The sequence below is a fragment of the Pseudorasbora parva genome, chromosome 19 (assembly GCF_024679245.1).
Source record: "Pseudorasbora parva isolate DD20220531a chromosome 19, ASM2467924v1, whole genome shotgun sequence".
NCBI classification, from domain to species: Eukaryota; Metazoa; Chordata; class Actinopteri; order Cypriniformes; family Gobionidae; genus Pseudorasbora; species Pseudorasbora parva.
Window position 1 is genome coordinate 22,156,719 of NC_090190.1, and position 15,803 is coordinate 22,172,521.

The 15,803-nt window shown below is 46.9% G+C and overlaps 1 protein-coding gene across 4 annotated transcripts in view; it reads right to left on the reverse strand.

The window, feature by feature from the left end:
• Positions 1-15,803, reverse strand: part of hivep3a (HIVEP zinc finger 3a) — a 72,692-nt gene that overhangs the window by 21,456 nt on the left and 35,433 nt on the right. Inside the window, exon 3 of one of the 4 annotated variants that reach the window (XM_067426262.1) lies at positions 590-653. The exons of 2 other annotated variants lie outside the window; for them this stretch is intronic. The gene's annotated coding sequence lies outside the window, so the exon portion shown is untranslated. Of the gene's footprint in view, positions 1-589; positions 654-1,914; positions 2,151-15,803 lie in introns of those variants that run through there. One more of the 4 variants, XM_067426263.1, reaches the window with a different exon arrangement.

Here is a 15,803-nt window from a genome sequence, read left to right on the forward strand (position 1 = left end):
CAAGCATTCATCTCTCTAGAACCACCTGTTCCGTCCTCCCACTCAAAAACACTGGCGACCTTGAATCACAGACTGCAGTGGCACATCATAATGACTCATTTTAGCTCGAACACAGTTCTATAACTTCCACAATTCTGTATTCAAACTACACATATTGCTTCAACAGAGAGACTGATCGGTCCTCTCTGAGCTGTTTTTTTTCAAAACATGTTCTTGACTCTGAGCTGTTTTTTTCAAACATGTTCTTGACTCTGAACTGTTTTTTCAAATATGTTCTTGATTAAGAGACAGGATTCCAATTTAACTTGAAACACACAAGGAAGTATTTGAGGTGAACTCATAAAAGCTCTGCAGGTAATTAGCTCAAATCATGATGTTCTCCTAGACCGCAGATGAAACGAACATTTAAAGGGATTGTGCCAGCAAAAGGGAAGAACCATGGGCCATAATTGTACAGAAAACCATGAGAACATGTAAACATTCAATACTGTATGTGACAAAGAGAATCATCCAGCTGCACTGTGAATAGTCACTGGGCACCTGTGAGCATTTTAAAATATTTCATAACAAGGTCAGTGACGAGTCTTACCAAACCACAGCGTAACCCTGCCAGGCTCAGATGGTTAGAAACTGGGAATAAAGCTCCGTCCACTCTGTTAAAACCACAAACACACAAAACAGAAGCTTTACACTGTACTTAACCAAATCTAAAATATGTTGCTTAAATACATTTTAGAAATCTCGCCAAATTTCCCTTTCACTCACTAATGGGCACCCATGGTGGTTCCTATAGCAACGGCCCTAAACCATGCAATGGCAGATGGAAGCAAAGCTGGAGGGCTAAATTTATCTCCCAGCATCCTCACTGACTACAGAGTGAGCGCCTGACAAGCCAAGGTGCCCCTCTTCCCTCCAAAAATCCCTATCTCTCTAGACACGAGGTGACGGACAAGAAAAACTATTTCAGAATCTAGTACTTCTTTTCATATAAAATAAAATACATTTCTAATTCAATTTTAAAAGATGAATGCAAAAACTAAATCATTTTAGGATTTCTTTCATTTTAAAAACAAATTATCATCCCAGGATTAGCAAAGATATTCCAAAGAATATGGTGGCTCTATAAAATAATAAACACAGCATTAAAATGGTCGCCTACATGGTCAAAAGTTAAAAAGATCAAGTTGTGTTTTTTTGTTTTTTTTTGTCTTTTACTTGCAGTCACTGCACACTCATATTGAAATCTCTCTGTATAACTTCACATTACATAAACATTACTCATGCAGACATAGCTAAACTACATAAAGCATGCTCTGCAGTCATTTTGAATCTGTTGATGCACTAAACACCAGTGTCGGGCATTCCAGATAAGCAATCTTTTACCCTTCTTCCTATGCATCTATTTTTTCAAGTCTCTTCCGTACACCTTACGCTTATCACATTAGCAAATCATAAGCCCAATCCCAATGACTTCATGTTCACGTCCATCTCCCGGGATTTAAATTTCCCCTCCCTCCAGTGAAAGAGCCCTGGGCCACCCCCGGCATCCATCCGCCCCAAGTCTCATTCATACGGCAGAGCAGCGTAGAGGAGGACACATACGCAGTACAGTCAGTCCATTCATTCTCTCTTTGCTTGCCTTCTGTACTGGCAGCCATTTGAAACACACGCACAGTACACTACAGGCAGCACACAGCCTCCCAGACTCCACGTCAGTTAGTACATACTGTACAACCAGACATAAAACTCTCGCAATTCAGCATAACACATAATACGATCCATACAGATAGCTGAGAGCCATTTAAGATAAGCAGCATTAAAACCCTTTTAATGCGAGCTCTGCAGAAGTGGATGTGTATGAAATCTGTTAATTAAGCAGATTAGACTAGTAATCATCATTGTTTTTTTATTTACCTGGAAGCTGCAGGTCTCCTCTTCAGCCCTGCTAACATGTGAGAGTAGTCAAGCTTTGAGTGAAGGCTGCGAGGCTGAGAGCGAGTGAGTCATAGCGAGAGAGACAGTGAGAGAGAGAGGCTGAATGTATGAATGAAGTGCCGTAGTCTAGCACGGTAACCGTAAGGGAAAGGGGAGGTGAGATTATGCTTACTGTGGATGGACAGTGAAGATTTTTTATGAGTGGGGAGGCATAGACGCCACTTATCAATGCAAAATGTTACATATATTTTCAGTGAGCGGGCAAGGGGGGGGGGGAGGATTAAAAAAGCACCATGTTTACTTTCTTAACACATCGCCTGGTATTACTGCGAACAATTCATGTTAATTCATTGGTTGTTGCCTCAGAAATCAATGTGCTTTTGCACTGACGTCACATATAGGCTATGCAATCTATTGGGTAACGTTTTGGCAAACTTGCAATTAGGACTGGCTTTATCCTAGTATGTATTGTCCAATTTTTTTTGCACTTTGAGATTCTTTGAAATTAAAAGTGCATTATAAATAAAATCTATTATTATTATTATTATTATTATTATTATTATTATTATTACTTTTCGCAATATAGTCAATTCCTGGCATAACATGGACAAAATCAAGTCTCTGTCTACATTATTTTATCATTGAACATTTTGTTTTCATTCAGAAATACATTTCATTACACAAGCACAAAGAAAAATCGAATGGATAAGCAAAAAGACTTTGATTAACCACATCCTATGACTTGTTTTGTTAAATCTTAAAGGCTGTCAGTGAGCAAATGCAAAGATTAATATATTTGCTCAGATATCATATATTCGTTGTCATTTTTTTCTCCCAGTGAAGCATGACATCCAGTCGGGACCAATAATAATGTTGATAGTCAGTTGTCCAGGCAATCTTGTGTAGTAAAATATCTAAATGTTTCATATTATATATTAAAAAAAAATTATTTTCATATTATTAATTGTAAATAGGTTTAAAGTCATACTTCTAATGAGGGATGCATGATATTATATTTTTGTCGATATCTGATCGATACTTTTTAACTCACTTGGCGATAGCCAATGCTTATACAAACATACATATTCTTCCCTTTGTTTGAAAACGTCTCAGGTTACGTATGTAACCATGGTTCCCTGAGAGGGACGCCTTCACCATACCCGGTGCAAAGTCTAAGCAAGAAGGAGCAACTGACAATGCTTGTAGATTCCCTACTCACTTTAATGAGGAAATAGCTAGAAGAAAAAGTGTTTTTAGTGTAAGAAATTTCTCCGGCACTTCTTTGATTGGTTCAAAGGGAGCCAATGCTAGGCCTTCTAGGACTATAGCCAAAGCCCAGGTCGGTACCCTTGAACGTGCCGCAGGACTCAACCTCAAAGTACCACGGAGGAAGCGAGTTACCCATGGGTGTCTATCCACCGAAGCACCATCCAAATGAACATGGTAAGCTGATAAGCCCCCACATACACTTTTAGAGTGGACGGGGATAACCCTGAGGGTAACTTTTCATGGAGAAATTCAAGCACTGAATTGACTTGACAGTTAAGCAGATTCAACGAATGGTTTGTACACCACGCAACAAAAACTCTCCACTTTAGGGCATAAAGCCTCCTCGTAGAAGGAGCTCTAGAATGTAACATGGTCTCAACTACCTCAGTAGAGAGACCCGAGCCTATGAACTGAACCCCCTCAGGGGCCAGGCCCACAGCTTCCACAACTCTGGACGCGGGTGCAGGATTGACCCCGACGCCTGAGACAGGAGGTCCTCCCTGACCGGAATTTCCCAAGAAGGACCCTCCAGGAGAGACACAATATTGGACATCCATACTCGGCCCAGCCAGAACGGGGCTATCAACAATAGCCTGACCCCGTCCCGGCGAACTCTCTCTAGAACTCCTGGAATCAACGGCAGAGGGGGAAAGCCGTACAGACGCAGCCTCGGCCACGTCTGCACCATGGCATCCAGCCCCAGGGGAGCTGGATGCATGAGGGAATAAAACAATGGACAGTGAGACGTCTCTCGCGACGCAAACAGATCCACCTGAGCTTGCCCGAAGCGATCCCAGAGGAGACCCACCACCTCAGGGTGGAGTCTCCATTCCCCTGGCAGAGCCCCCTGCCTCGACAGGAAGTCTGCCGCCTTGTTTAGATGCCCCGGAATGTATATTGCACGAGTTGACAATAACTTCCCCTGAGCCCATATCAGGACCCGGTGTACGGTGTATCGAATCGACGCTGGCTGGCGATAGACGAGCCCTCGTGGTTTTCGAATCCCACACTACACCCAGAAAAGTGGTGACCTGAAGGGGTGACAACACACTTTTCTTCTTGTTTAGCCTTAACCCCAACTTTCTCATATGGGCGAGGACAGCATCTCGATGCTGACCGCCATCTGTTCCGACTCTGCTGGGATAAGCCAAAGTCTATATAATTCAGCACGCAGATGCCCTGGAGTCTTAACGGAGCCAGAGAAGTCCATCAGAAGGGAGCCATCAGAAGTATGGGTATTACTCGGGAAGCCACGCTCACTTTTTGTTGTGCTCTATGGGAGGAGGATGCACTCACGCCCAGCAGCGCCAGAGACATAGACTTTGCGGGGGAGAAACTTTTGGAATGCTGCCGCCTGCCTTTTTGCCACTTGAAACTTCTCAACGACCGTATTAACAACGACCTTCTTGTCCCTGTCTTTCATATCAGACAAATTTAACCAAAGGTGTCTCTCCGTGGCCAACAGTGCTGCCATAGAGCGGCCGATGGATTTTGCCGTCTCCCTGGTGGCCCGGAGAGATAAATCAGCTGCCCTTCTAATCTCTGCTATGGTCTCTCTCCCCACTTCCTCACATTCATCATCTATGTCTTTCAGCAGGTCAGCCTGATATGCCTGAAGGACCGCCATAGTGTGTAAACTGCTGGCGGCCTGACCTGCTGCCGAGTACGCCCTACCCACTAAGACAGACGTTGTTTTTACTGGCTTAGTGGGCAGCTGCGGGGCTTTAAGCGATGATGCAGACTTGGGAGAGAGATAGCTCGCGAGCTTCTCTTCCACCCGAGGCATCGCCGCATAACCATTTTTCTTTAAACCCACAATATTTGAATATTCTGATGTTATAGGGTTATAAACTCTAAATGATGCTGGTTTATTCCACGGGAAAAAACGGTAAGCCCCGCTTTTGAGGCTGCACTCTTGATGGCAGAAAGCGCTCGTCTAGTTTGCTTTTTGTTTGACGGGCTTCCCGCTCATCAGCTGGCCAATTTAGATTTAATCTGGCAACAGCGCGAGTAACAACCTCAATAAGCTCCTCCTGTGCGTGTGTGCTTTGTAATTGAGGTGGTGAAAAATCCTCAATCTCTTCACCCAGGCTCACAACATCCAGCTCCTCAGAGCTAGAGTATCGCTGCACCTGCGCTTCAGCACGAGCAGAAGAAACCGCAGCGCCTGCTTCTGACTCGCGAACTGAAGCGTCAGATCTAGCGGGTAAAGGCAGAGGTAGGGGATCACCCGTCGCTAGCCCGCGCCGCTAGATCCATCTGCGAACCCCAGGAAGAAAGCCTTCGCTGTGCCTCGGCAGCAGCGGGACCCGCCCCCTGGGGAACGCGAGCCGAAGCACCCTCCTCAAAGAGTGCTCGGTGGGACCAGAGTTCTCATTGCTCTCACAATGCACACAGGCAGCCCCCTCAAGAGCTGCCTGGGCATGCTCCGGTCCCAGGCACATTACACAAAGCTCGTGTGTATCCCCACCCGTAATGAAACGAGGGCAAAAAGTAAAACACTGCATGAACTGATTCGCCATTTTTTTTTAGAGAGAGACAAACACACAATAAATAGACAGAACAATTTCAATTAGAGCGCTTGTGAAGACACAGAAGCTGACACTGTTTGGTTCAGGGGTGCTATATATAGTTTCCTGGTCAATCACGTCATCCGCCCGTGACGTTCGTGCACGCCATTGGACTAATTTCACGAGTGCTTCATGACGCAATCATGCAGGGGCATTCCCACAGCGTTCCAACGCAGTGCGAGTTCCCTCGTTAAGAGAACATCACTAAATCTCTCCTGTGCAAGAATTATAAATTAATTATAGGTCTCCTTCCCAAAAGGTTACTTGTTGGAGCCAAATATGCAATAAAGCGAACACAGTGGTTTTCTAACTAGTCTACATTATAGAAGAAAAGGTTCTATATATAACCTTAAAAGGTTCAAGTATATAGAACCCTTTTAAGTGCCAAAAAAGTTTTTTCTTGTCATTATAGAACCTTTTTAGCATAAAAGGTTCTTAACAACCATATTGTTACTTTTTATATTAGTGAGGTGTCGTGTGTGTTTTAACTGTGGTTATAATTATATAAATGAATGATACATGGAAGACCAATGGTTAGTTTTAATAAGAGTATAGTTTTTACTCAGTAAGAATAGTTATATTGTACCTTTTAAAATGAGGTTGTTTATTTTTACACATGGTACTGTTTGTGTTAATGAAAATAAATGTACATTTGCGTCCCAAACTATAGCCGATTCAATCTACTGTCAAATCTACTGTGGCAAAGGGGGCGTGGTTCTGCGAGGTCTGCAGCGGGAGAGAGAGCTCAGAGCGGAGCGGCAGGTAAGTAGGTCAAGCACAGATGACGAACACCTGTTTCTGATTGCAGTAATTGGCAGGGAGAGAGCGCATTTAAGGCGCGGCCGGGAGAGAGCTGGGAGAGAGAGTTGGACTGGGACTTCGCGACTGCTTGCAACTGAGAAAGTGAACCTGAGCAGTTAAAAGAGGATCCTTAAAGGAACGATCGAGATAGAAGGAATAGAGAGTCACGCCACAGAGTGTTTGTTTTGTTTGAATTCAAAGAGACTGAATAAAAGCAAGTCCCAGTCAAAGCCGACCCCTGTCTTCTTCCTTCCATACACAACGAACTTTACTACACTGGTGCCGAAACCCGGGAAGGAAGAAGAGAGCCGCCGCCATGCAAACTCCGCCGAGGACGCCACTTGCGGACATTGCCCAATCGCTCGTGGGTCTTCACCAAGAACACCACCAGGACCTGCTGGCCGTGAGGGAGGAACAACAGAAAAGGTTCGAAGCTCTCCTCACGGCCCAGCATGAAGACCGCGAGCTGTTCCGGAGCTGGATGGACCGGGAGGTTCGGGCCATTCCCCAGAGACAGACCATCGACTCGGCCGCCCCAATGACGTTAGCCAAGATGGGTCCGGAGGATGACCCTGAGGCATTCCTGGACCTCTTTGAGCGGGCGGCCGGGTATTGGGAATGGCCCAAAACGGACTGGCCAATGCGGCTGCTGCCTCTACTGTCCGGAGAGGCACAAGTAGCCGCCCACCAACTGCCAGTCCCGAATCTCCTGGTATACGACGACCTGAAGCGCGCGATCCTCCAGAGGGTCGGCCGGACTCCGGAACAACACCGGCAACGGTTCCGGACGCTAACCCTGGACGAGTTCGGTCGGCCCTTCGTCTTCGCGCACCAGCTCCGGGACTCCTGCCGCAAGTGGTTGATGGCGGCTGGGAGTGACGTCGAGGACATCATCGATCGTGTGGCACTGGAGCAGTTTGTGGCAAGGCTGCCAAGGAGGACTGCACAATGGGTCCAGTGCCACCGCCCGGCGTCGCTAGACCAGGCCATCCAGCTGGCGGAGGACGAAATGGTGGCGTGCCGAGGGGTCGGCGAAACCCTACCATCAGCTTCTCTCCCTCTCTCTCTCTCTTCTTTTTCCCCCTCCTCTCTCTCTAAACCTGTCCCTCTACCCAGGTCCCACAGTACGCTGACGCCCCGGCCGGCTCCACGGTGGAGATCGGGAGCTCCAGCCGATCCAGCCGCCGGCTACCAGCCGTCAGCGAGAGGAGGGGGAGGAGCTCAGGATCCCGGTCTGCCGCCTTCCCGGCACCCGCTCTCTCCACGCCAATTCATGACCCCACTGCCAGCCACTAGGGCCGCGGGGAAACCTGGGCCGGCATGCTGGCGTTGCGGGGACCCCGGACAGTTTATTGATCAGTGTCTGGGGATGGAGGTGGGGACACTGGTTCGGATCCCCGACGCACCGCACGCCGCCCCCGATCAGGCTGGCCTGTACCAAATACCCGTGAGTATCAAGGGGGGTATTTATCAAGCTTTGGTGGATTCAGGTTGTAACCAGACCTCCATACACCAAAGCCTGATTCAATCCGGGGCATGGGATAAGCGCCGCATGGTTATGGTGAGGTGTGTGCACGGGGAGGTGAGAGAATACCCTTTAGTCCCGTTGGATTTTCTATTCAGGGGTCAAAAGGTGGCCGTTAACCAACACCTCCGGCATCCACTGATTTTGGGGACAAATTGGCCAGGTTTTAATAAATTATTGGGATGTTTGTGTGTGGATGCCTCTTGGGGGAAAAAAGAGAAAGGGAAGGTGGCGGTCGCGCAGGCGGGGGAGGTGGAACCGAGACCACTGGGCACTGATCTGGGGGAACCGAGCGCTCCGGAAACGCCAGTGTTTTCGGAACGCGATGACTTTCCCCTGGAACAGTCCCAGGATGAAACGCTCAAAAATGCGTTCAATCAGGTCTGTGCCATCGACGGCCATCCCCTCCGTCCTGATCAACCGCTCACCTTTCCTTATTTTACTCTGATAAAGGACAGGTTGTATCGGGTGACCCAAGATGCCCAGACAAAACAGACTACAACCCAGTTGTTAATTCCTAAAAGCCGTCGGGAAATGCTTTTCCAGGCGGCTCATCACAATCCGATGGCCGGGCATTTAGGGCAAACAGCGACACTAAACCGCCTCATGGCCCGATTCTTTTGGCCGGGCATTCACGAGAATGTACGCCGGTGGTGTGCGTCTTGTCGTGAATGTCAGTTGGTAAACCCACCGGCCCAACCAAAAGCACCATTGTGCCCCCTCCCGTTGATGCAGGTCCCCTTCGAAAGAATTGGTATGGACCTCATCGGGCCATTAGAGCGGTCAGCCCGCGGACATCGCTTTGCATTAGTCCTAGTGGATTATGCAACACGATATCCCGAGGCAGTGCCACTGCGTAACATTTCGGCGAAAAGTGTTGCGAGTGCACTGTTCTCCCTAATCTCCCGGGTGGGAATCCCAAAAGAGATTCTCACCGATCAAGGCACGGCGTTCATGTCACGGACAATCCGCGAACTTTATGAATTATTGGGCATTAAATCTATTCGGACCAGCGTCTATCACCCACAAACAGACGGGCTGGTAGAAAGATTTAATCGCACGTTGAAAACAATGATTCGTAAGTTTGTTCACGAAGATGCCAAAAATTGGGACAAATGGCTAGAACCTCTCTTGTTCGCTGTCCGCGAGGTCCCCCAAGCCTCCACGGGGTTTTCCCCCTTCGAGCTTCTCTATGGCTGCCAGCCCCGAGGGGTTTTGGATGTCATTAGGGAAGCTTGGGAGGACGGACCATCCGCTAGTAAAAACGAAATTCAGTTTGTGTTAGACCTGAGAACAAAACTCCACACACTGGGGCGGCTTTCAATGGAGAATTTGTTACAGGCTCAAGACAAACAAAGACAGCTGTACAACAAAGGGGCTAGATTACGACAATTTTCACCGGGAGAGAAAGTACTGCTATTACTCCCCACCTCTAGTTCCAAATTACTCGCCAAGTGGCAAGGACCGTTTGAGGTCACACGACGAGTAGGGGATCTGAACTATGAGGTAATTCGATCCGACAGGGACGGGGCACGTCAGATATACCACCTCAATTTATTAAAAAAATGGGTTGAGGCAGAGGCTGTGATGCTGGCGACGGTAGTGAGTGGAGAGGATGATCTCGGACCAGAGGCGGTTCAAAAGTCACAATCTCCCGCTCTGGTCCCGGGGGGAGATCACCTCTCACCCTCCCAGCTCATAGACCTCAAACAATTACAGGCGGATTTCGCCGACGTGTTCTCGCCCCTACCGGGTCGGACAGACCTCATCCAACATCACGTTGAGACCGAGCCGGGTGTGGTTGTACGCAGCCGACCATATAGATTGCCTGAACACAAGAAAAAAGTGGTTCAGGCAGAATTAGAGGCAATGTTAGAGATGGGGGTTATAGAAGAATCCAACAGTGACTGGGCGAGCCCGATCGTTTTGGTTCCAAAACCTGACGGCTCGGTCCGTTTCTGCGTGGATTACAGAAAAGTCAACGCGGTGTCGAAATTTGATGCATATCCCATGCCACGGATTGACGAATTGCTTGATCGGCTAGGTACTGCTCGTTTTTATTCGACACTGGACTTGACAAAGGGTTACTGGCAGATCCCCTTGTCTCCAGTAACCAAAGAAAAAACCGCTTTTACCACGCCGTTTGGATTACACCAATTTGTTACGCTTCCTTTCGGGCTGTTCGGGGCACCCGCGACTTTTCAGCGTCTGATGGACCAAATTCTTCGGCCGCATGCTGCATATGCCGCTGCCTATCTGGATGATATCATCATTTATAGTGGTGACTGGCAGCGTCATATGCAGCATTTGCGAGCAGTCCTCAGGTCGCTGAGAAGGGCGGGGCTCACAGCCATCCCGAAGAAGTGTGCAATTGGGCGGGTGGAAGTAAGATATCTGGGCTTCCACTTGGGTCATGGGCAGGTGCGTCCCCAAATTAATAAGACCGCAGCGGTTGCGGCCTGCCCAAGACCCAAGACCAAAAAGGAGGTTAGACAGTTCCTGGGGCTGGCGGGATATTATAGGAGGTTTGTACCTAATTATTCGGACCTCGCCAGCCCGCTGACTGATCTAACTAAAAAGGAAGAACCAGATACAGTTCGGTGGACGGAGCAGTGCCAGCAGGCTTTCACTCAGTTAAAGGCGGCTCTGTGTGGTGGGCCGCTCCTACAAGCTCCTAACTTTTCTCTCCCTTTTTCTCTGCAGACTGACGCCTCGGACAGGGGGCTGGGCGCGGTCCTGTCCCAGGAGGTGGAGGGGGAGGAACGGCCGGTGCTGTACATCAGTCGAAAGCTCTCTAAGAGAGAGACGATGTACAGCACCATAGAGAAGGAGTGTTTGGCCATCAGGTGGGCCGTCCTCACCCTTCGCTATTACCTCCTGGGGCGGGAGTTCACCCTCTGTTCGGATCACGCCCCCTTGCAGTGGCTCCACCGCATGAAGGATACCAATGCGCGGATCACCCGTTGGTATCTAGCTTTACAGCCTTTTAAGTTCAAGGTGATCCACAGGCCGGGTGTTCAGATGGCTGCGGCTGACTTCCTCTCCCGTAGGCGGGGAGGGGGGGGGGGGAGGCTGCAGGCCGGATGGCTCCCCGGCCTGAGTCGGGCGGTGGGGGTATGTGGCAAAGGGGGCGTGGTTCTGCGAGGTCTGCAGCGGGAGAGAGAGCTCAGAGCGGAGCGGCAGGTAAGTAGGTCAAGCACAGATGACGAACACCTGTTTCTGATTGCAGTAATTGGCAGGGAGAGAGCGCATTTAAAGCGGCCAGGAGAGAGCTGGGAGAGAGAGTTGGACTGGGACTTCGCGACTGCTTGCAACTGAGAAAGTGAACCTGAGCGGTTAAAAGAGGATCCTTAAAGGAACGATCGAGATAGAAGGAATAGAGAGTCACGCCACAGAGTGTTTGTTTTGTTTGAATTCAAAGAGACTGAATAAAAGCAAGTCCCAGTCAAAGCCGACCCCTGTCTTCTTCCTTCCATACACAACGAACTTTACTACATGTACATTTCCAAGAGAAAAAACATTTCCAAACAAAGCACTTTCGAGTCCAGTGGTCGCAGCGCCTTCTAGTACAGTGATCCAAGTCATGTGGTCCCAGAGTTACTGCCACTGTTGTCTGCACTGTCTGTGATGGCTAGCGTCATATTGTGCCACCGCAAACACTTCCACAGGCAGCAACGGCTGCTACAGGTCATCCTGAGGCTGTTATCTCTATCACGGTCAAAGAGGCCGAATATGACTCTGTCTGCCCTGTCATGGCCGAGAAGGCCATTTATGAACTCTCAACCTGCCCTGTCATGACCAAGGAGGCCATCTATGAACTCTCTGCCTGTCAGACTGGTGGTGGTGAGTTCTCATGGACTCTTGATATTCTTTTTTGTCAGTTCCTGTTTTTAGTTTTTGTTCCCTTATCTCCGTTGTAAACTTGTTAGTTTCCATAGAAACCCTTGTTTGTTACTTTGTTAAATGATCCCCTACACCTGTTTTTCACTTAACTTGTTGTTCCCTTTGTGTATTTATACCTTTGGTTAACCTTTGTTCTTGGTCTTGATTTCACTGTTCTTCTGATTCAAGTATCTTTGGTGGATTAACAAGTCAAGCTAGCATGTGACAATAATGAAGGAGAAGTATCCGGGCCCCAGGTATATCCACAACATTGAATCTGGCCCCTTTAAAAAAGTTTGGACACCCCTGGTCTACAGCAATGAAGCCGTCAACCTGTTAAGCTGATGGATGCCTACTTTAGCTTCAGAAATTACTAGCCCGATCTCACGAAAATGCGTATAAATAGTACGATTGTGCAATCTCATGGAATGTATACGCCGAAATGAGTTTTGGCCTGCTTATGGTACGTTATTTTTTACATGCATATGATACGCAATTTATAGCGTATTATGCGTATGAACCAGCCACCCCACCACCCTCAACCTACCCAAGAGCGTGTCATATGCACGCCATTAAGTGCGTATCACATGCACGCGAAAAACTGCATAGCATATGCACGCCAAAACTCATTTTATATATACATTCCACGAGATTGCACACTTTAGATCATTAGATCATTGACAGAATTAGAGACAGGTGCATTATTAAATCAATAACCATGGAAACATATCAGGGAAACAAAGGAAACGGAACCCAATACCTAAATAGTCCACAAACCTGAACATGTCCGAGACATTCAGCTTACATTACATTAAATAATATATTTAATGTAAGGATTCCCTCATTCATTCCGGACAGAACTGGACATTTCTAGTTATTTTTATCTTTATGTTTGTTTTTTTCTATTGTGGAGAGAGTGAGGTAGTACACTTTCCCATTGAGCTTTCAGCTGCTCCCATCAGCCCTGAATCTGCACAAGATGGAAAGAATCAGGCCACAGGTGGAAAAAAGGGGGTCCAGTTAGAGTGGCTCTGGAGAATGTCCTCTTCTCCAGCTGAAATAGGATCAGGAGCTCTGACATCACCACAGTTTTCTGTTTCTTTCCATTCATACGGTTTTAAGGAATCTGAAGCTCAGTGTGCAGTACTTTGTGCGGTACTGAGGGTAATAGGCTGCTGGGTAAGAAAGGGCAAACTTGAAACACATCTCTGTTGAAAAGACCAGTTTAGACTAGAATGAGTTCAATGCTTGTTCAGGTTGTTTTGGTGTTTCTGAATACTTTTCAAAGATTTTTATCTGAGTGTTGATTTGAGTCAGTAACAGCTACAATTTTTCACATAGAGAACCAAAGCTGTGGTTTTCAATATACCCATGTTAGTGTGGACAGTGCCTTAGGTTGGGTTTTTTTTTTCAGTCATGCCTTCTCCCTTTTTCTTAGTTTCCAGCCAATAATTAGTTTCTATGGACACTGAATAATCAACACAGCTGCTTATCATTTACAGTAGTTCATTATCTCTGTTAGGTTGTCACTTATCACTCTTTTGCATGCCTACTTGTTCTTGGATTTACCAGCCTTTGAGTTTAGTAATAAAACCTTGTTTTAATTTAATCTTTGTGGACTTTTAATCTTCCTGATCTTACTTTTAGTGTTACGAAATATAGAACCTGAAAATGGGAAAATATGGATATTGTATACATTAATGCTCCCCCGTTAGGGGGGAAACAAACTGTTAAAACACTGCCCACCATCGCCCCCCTGGAGCTGAAGCATCTCAAAGAGTCTGACCAGGGTTGTGAATCATCGTCATCGTCCTGGACTTAAAGGGAAATCTATGTATGAGAGATAAAGGTGCATTATCTTCTTCAGTCCTCTTAACCCCACCTAGCATCCCTTTCCCACTCCCTCTTCCATTAAGAAGGCATTGTTTTTGGTTGGTTTCTGTGCTGTTCTCCATTCTACTCCTCAGTCCTCAACCAACTCCTGTCACCCGGTCATCGCTGTCTCCCATCAGCCCCTCAATTTTACCTTAGCCTTCTCTCGTGGATGTGGTAATACCCCTGATCTTCTGGGAACCATCGCCTCCTGGGTGTGATGAGCCCATGGCTCCATCTTCAGCCTCAGAGTGCTCTGGTCCACTTCGACCGGTCACCTATGCTCTATCCACCCTCAACTCCGGCAGTGACCGTCGGGTATTTGGCCTTGCCGGGCGTTGAAACTCCCTCGAAACATTGGCTCCATCTGGGTCAGACGTCACACTACCGGAAGCCTTAGTTTTGTTTTGTTTCTTCCTTCTAACTATGTGAACGTGATTTCACCAAGTACAACATGTTCCTGGATCCACATCTTTGTTACTCCTGGATCAACATTCCAAACAACCAATCAGATTTGATGGAAGTTTATGGTTTACGTCAAGTCTAGTTGCTTCTACATTGGTGTTATTCATCTATCATTTCCCTCTGGTTTTAAGGATAATTCATGGGTCGAGTTAGGTTTAGCAGTATGAACAGCGCTAGGACTAAATTTTTGTCCTCAGTAAACACTTACCTTTTCCACTGAAATGGGGCTGGTGCTTATGCTGGTACTGAACTGGGGAAAATTTAAACCTCTCTGAATAATGACATAACTCAAATAAGCTACTAAATAAGCTCCCCACATTGTTTACTCTTTGAAATTAATTTAATTTATTTCATGCTATCAGAAACTTCTTTTCATAGCTCAACCAGAGCCACTGTGCAATGCAACAAACACAAGAATAGAATGTCTGTCAATGGCAGATGACTACATCAGGCATTTCCAGAGCAGACAGCTCTTGTTCCCGTTCAGTGGTACTTAGCACATAATGGTGTTGAATCTATGGGAACACTTTGCATTAGCTGGTGTCTTAAGCATGCGTCCACACACACCAATCACATTAATCTTGAGTACCTATAGAATAGTACTGCATTCTTCATATCTCTGAAGATTCTTTTGTTTTATCATATTTATAAAAAACAGATACATGTATCGATTCTTTCTGAAAACAGCTAAACTTATAAGCACGAGCAGTGGGCAAAGCTAAAGAGTCACTCACAAGCACATGCCTACACACACACACACACACACACACACACACACACACACACACACACACACACAATTCATCATCACATTATCCCTGGATAACTTTCAATTTACTATACGTTCGTGTTTACATTATATGCACGTGCTGCTTGCCAACAAAACACAGACATTTGATGGAGTTTCACTCACCGCCTGCGGTTTCTACTCATGACCGTCAACAAACAAACACACAAACAAACAGCAGAACTCTGTTGGAAAAAGAGACTGCATCCACTGTTTCCTTAACACTGGATTATTTGGGAAGCTGAACAATGTTATCTTTCCCTCACAACTAGAAACACACTAGTATCTTTAGTGTCACTGATTTCATGGTCTAAAATGACATCGCTGCCGACGGCTTCTGTAACCCGAATAAAGCAAGTTGATGTGTGCGCATGCGCTCATCTGGGAGACGTGCACATAGTAATTCCACCCTTTATGTCGAAAAACGTCTCGGGTTATGACTATAACCCTTGTTCCCTGAGAGGGAACGAGACAGCTCTGGGAACGCCCCCAGCGTTACGCTACTGAAGCATGAATGAAATCTATCCAAATGTGATTGGTGCTGTGACATGACGTACTAGATTACGGCATAACCGGAAGATACAAAGCGACGCTGACACACACACACACACACTAGCTTATTTGCGATGAAGCAAGCGCTCTGCCCGTGATAGGTGTGGCGACGGGATGCAGTGTCTCGATCCTTTCAGGGTTATAG